General features: G+C 44.3%; 1 pseudogene; it reads left to right on the top strand.

The window, feature by feature from the left end:
• The first annotated feature begins 4636 nt into the window (after window positions 1-4636).
• LOC134968038 (5S ribosomal RNA) lies at window positions 4637-4755 on the top strand (annotated as a pseudogene).
• Window positions 4756-5067: the final 312 nt, after the last annotated feature.

Below are 5067 nucleotides of genomic sequence, written 5' to 3'. Positions count from 1 at the left end.
GATTCACCCCCCCTTTTTCTTTCTCAAATGACTCTCATAAGTTAGATTTAAGATTCTTGTGTTAATACATATTTAACCATCTCCTTATATATTACTTTACCAGTGAATACGGTGTTGTTAAATGCAATGATAGCTATTATACTGAGTATTCCACAACCATTTACCTGGCATAAACCTATCGCACTGTCAAAACTATAGGCCTATTGCTCTCCTGAACGGAGATGCTAAAATATTCGCCAAACTAATAGTTACCCGTTTTAATGTTTTCTTGCTGTCCTTGATTCATACTGATCAAGTTGGTTTTATGCCTGGCAGACAGGTCTCGAACAACACCCATCGGTTCTTTGATTTAATTGACACAATTGGTTCTAGTAATGGCCTCCTGCTGCTCTCTCTGGATACAGACAAAGCATTCAATGAACTTAGGCCCTCATTCCGAGTTGATTGCTCGCTAGCTGCTTTTAGTAGCAATGCAAACGCTAGGCCGCAGAAGTGCGATCGAGAGGTTAGCAGTTCTGCAACTAAAAAATTTCATGCAGTTTCAGAGTGGCTCAAGACTTACTCCTAGCTTGCGATGACTGCAGTCTGTTTAGTTCCTGGTTTGACGTCATAAACACGCCCTGCGTTCGGCCAGCCACTCCTCCGTTTCTCCAGCCACTCCTGCGTTTTTACCTGGCACGCCTGCGTTTTTTAGCACACTCCCTGAAAACACTGTGTTGCCGCCCAGAAACACCCACTTCCTGTCAATCAAACAATGAACATTCAAGCGATTGAAAAGCGTCGCTCGAGCTTGTGTTAAACTACAAAGTTTTGTGTGAAAGTACTTAGCGCATGCGCGCTGCGTACCATGCGCATGCGCAGAAATGCTATTTTTCAACCTGATCGCTGCGCTGCAAAAATCAGCAGCGAGCGATCAACTCTGAATGAGGGCCTTAATTGGTTGTACATGTGTTTAGTCCTAGAGAAATTTGGATTTAGTGATCACATTTTATCTTCAGTACTAGCCTTATACAGCAGCCCCTCTGCCCGTTTTCAACAATGGGTTTTTATCGGATGCTTACCCAATCACGAATGGCACCCAACTAAGATGTCCTTATTCACACTTGATTTTTACTTTGGGCATTGAACCCCTTGCTAAAAAAATTCAGAGGACTGGGGATTTTTCCGGTATTACAGCTGGTAATAGAAAATATAAATTATGTTTATTTGTGGATGATGTCCTTTTTGTTATTGAGCCATTATCTTCCCTCTCCAGTTTACATGGTATGTTACAAAACTATAGTGCAGCTTTCTATTACAGGATGAATACGACTTAAACTGATGCCCTCCCCATTAAAATTCCTACCACAGTTCTTTCTGTCCTTAAGTCCCAGTATCCATACAATTGGGGCTCAACTTCACTTCAATACCTAGGTATTCATATTCCCCCTGCCACCCCTTCTGTTTCTTAAGTTAATTTACCTCCGCTGCTTGATAGTCTATTGGCCTTGACTACGTCTTGGCTCTCTTATGAGATCTCGTGGTTGGGGAGATTGGCAGCTTTTAAAATGACTATCCTCCTGAAACTTATGTATTTATATTGTACAATACCCTTTTCCTTTCCTAAATGTATTTAGATAAGGGTTGCACTATATTATTGCATTATGTGTGGAAGGCCAAACCCCCTGGACTGGCTCTTTCTAGGATAAACCTTCCCTGCAAAAATGGAGGCTTGGCTCTGCCGGATCTTGTTTTTTATTAGGAGGCTTGTGTGCTAACACAACTTAAATATTGGTTGGGTGGACCTTCTCTTGTCAGCTGGGTAGCTATTGAGAGAGCGGGGTGCCCGACTCTTCCCCTAGCAGACCTTCTCAAAATACCATCAAGCTTAAGACCTTCATCATTGACACTTCTCCCATCTGTAAAATTGTCACAACGGGTTAAGGATAAATTGATAGGCCACCTACCTGGGCATTTATATCCATACTCAGCTTTATCATTACTCTCTGTAACTAAATTAATCCCAGTGCTGCAAGCGGTTCATCCTGCAGCACCAGTTCTACTTACCAAAAGTATGGGGTGGTACGGCGTACCTGTAAGAAATTCCCAGCTGGTATGCGGTATGGCCGGGCCGTCCACCATACTGTGGGTGGGATGTACTAACCTCCCATGCCACGTTATTTGGCTTTTCTCAGCGCTCTTTGTATTATCTTCACAGCTACTGGTCACCGCTCTGCTGTCCAGTGCTAGCAGTTGCTCCCCCACGCTCCCCGTCTTCATTCTCCTCCCTGTCCTCTGCATCATCACCGTCGCAGCCACTGATTCCTCTGCTCACCGCAGAGCTTGGTCAGCGCAGCACTCCCCCTGTCAGGTGCGCATGCGCACTTGTCAGAGTTTCCTGGCAGGCTGACCAAGCTCTACGGAGAGCGGAGGAATCAGTGGCAGCAGCGGTGATGATGTGGATGGCAGAGAGGAGAATGAAGACGGGGAGCGTATGGGGGATACATGGGTAGCACCGGGCAGTGGAGCGGTGACCAGTAGCTGCAAAGATAATACAAAGAGCACTGAGAAAAGCCAAATAACGCAGCGGAGGAGGTTAGTACATACTATATCCTGCCCACAGTTGAGGGGAGGAGTGCGCAGCGCCTCTCCTGCCCCTCAATTATCTTTGATGCCCGCTGTCACTCTCCAGCGGCGGCGCCGGGGTCAATTTGAATAAGTCACTGGTTTGCTAGCCAATCAGAGCTAGTGGACTGGCAGCTATGGCTCCTGATTGGCTGCCGGTCCGTGAGCTCTGATTGGCTAATGAACCGGCACCTCATTTCAGATTGACCCCGCCGCTGCCACTGCCGGAGAATGAGACCGGGCAGCAAAGAGAATTGAGGGGCAGGAGAGGTGCTGCGCTGCACTCTCCTCCCCTCACACAGAAGAAACAGAACCATTGATAAGGGGTGGGGGGGCTATGAGCACACAGTGGGGCAATGTATATCTGGCAAAGGGTGGCATTGTACATCTGGCACAGGGGGCAATGTATATCTGGAAATGTGGGGGCATTGTACATCTGGCACTGTGGGAACAGTGTATATCTGGCACTGTGGGGGCAATGTATATCTGGCACAGGGGGTATTGTATATCTGGCACTGTGGGGGCATTTTATATCTGGCACAGGGGGTATTGTATATCTGGCACGGAGTGGCATTGTATATCTGGCGCGGAGTGGCATTGCATATCTGGCACTGTGGGGCAATGTATATCTGGCACTGTGGGGGCATTGTATATCTGGCACAGGGGGCAATGTATATCTGTCATTGTGGGGGCATTGTATATCTGGCACTGTGGGGCAATGTATATCTGGCACTGTGGGGGCATTGTATATCTGGCACATTGGGGCATTTGTGTATCTGGCACAGTGGGGGCACTTGTATATCTGTCACTGTGGGGCAACGTGTATCTGGCACTATTGGGGTCATATGTGGGCCCCCCATATTTTTACCACGCCCCCATTTTCTCTGACCACACACCATGTGGCATTTAACCACAACAATTTTTTGGCACGCGTGCATTCGGTGCACGCACACAGTAACTATGAGACATTTTTTCTACTTGCACCACTGATTAATCTCCAACCTTAATCTCTTCACTTGGTATACATGTAACCTACAGTCCCTAGGGGATCTCTTAAATGGTACTGTCATGTTCCCTTTTTCATTGCTGCAAACTGTCCTGACAGGCAACTATTTCACTACCTTCAGTTACTACATTGGTTTAAAAGTTTGCCTAGATCTTTGGTTAGCCCGGAACCTTCAGTTCAGGACATTGTAGCACGCTTAGCACTTCTTAACTCAAATAAAGATATCTCTTTTTGGTATAAAATTCTTTTAGGTTTATTCGATACCACAAAATCTAGGGTGCAATTGAAATGGGAGAAAGACCTGGGGATTCCATTATCTGGGGGTCATTGGAAAAGAATATTTCATCCTATTGCAGGTTGAGATGTCTGATTCACCCCCCCCTTTTTCTTTCTCAAATGACTCTCATAAGTTAGATTTAAGATTCTTGTGTTAATACATATTTAACCATCTCCTTATATATTACTTTACCAGTGAATACGGTGTTGTTAAATGCAATGATAGCTATTATACTGAGTATTCCACAACCATTTACTTATGGGAGGCTATGAGGCACTTTTGACTACGATAGGATTTACAAGGTATACACATGAGTAGATCATATGGTCTTTTGTGACCTAGTATCAACAACATTGTTAAAGTATCTTTCTTCTTCTGGGCTCAATCACGGAGCACTGGCAACATTGTTGTTACATTTCAAACCCTGATACTATGTTCCTTGCATTTGTGTGAAGAATTTATCATTACCTATCATTGGTACCTGTTCATGTTTGTTTATATAAAGAATCTTATTTGAGATATTGTCCAAAATTGATATGCATTTATCATTGTGAAACCTTTGGTGGGGAATTAATATCTTTTAGGCACTATCATCTGTTTCATCCTTTATATCTCCTTTCGTGGACTCTCACCATTGATTCAGGGATTATCCCTGTCTAACATTGGCAGCAGATCCACCTTTCTCTTTATACTATACATTTAGTGAACTCTCATCAGTGATTCCGGAGCCCTTGCCATCATTCGCAATCCTCTACTATCATACCACACTGGAAACGCCCGAAGCCATCCGATCTTGGAAGCTAATCAGTGTCGGGCTGGGTTAGTACTCTAGTGGGTGACCATTGAGGAATACCCGGTGTTGTAGAGCTCACATTGGTCCGTTACGCTCTGAGTCTAACACTGACAGCAGATTCACACTGCTATCTTTTTCCTATCTGCTCTATCCCCTGTTCAAATAGCATGAAAATTATCACTTGAATATACTTTGATTTTGAACGGATACAGGGCCAGCCAGTTTCGGCAGCCCAAGCATCATCTGGAGGATTTACATTTTGATTTATCATTTTTTTTTGGCATTTTTACTATATTTATGCAATCGGGACTGATTATGCTAATTTCAGCATTGACTTGTTACTAATTGAACATTTATTTACTTTATATCATAAGTTTGTGTTATTGA

Source organism: Pseudophryne corroboree, chromosome 10 (assembly GCF_028390025.1).
Source record: "Pseudophryne corroboree isolate aPseCor3 chromosome 10, aPseCor3.hap2, whole genome shotgun sequence".
In the NCBI taxonomy this organism is placed as follows: Eukaryota; Metazoa; Chordata; class Amphibia; order Anura; family Myobatrachidae; genus Pseudophryne; species Pseudophryne corroboree.
Note: the sequence above shows the minus strand (reverse complement) of the source record. Positions and strands in the feature narration are given on the sequence as shown.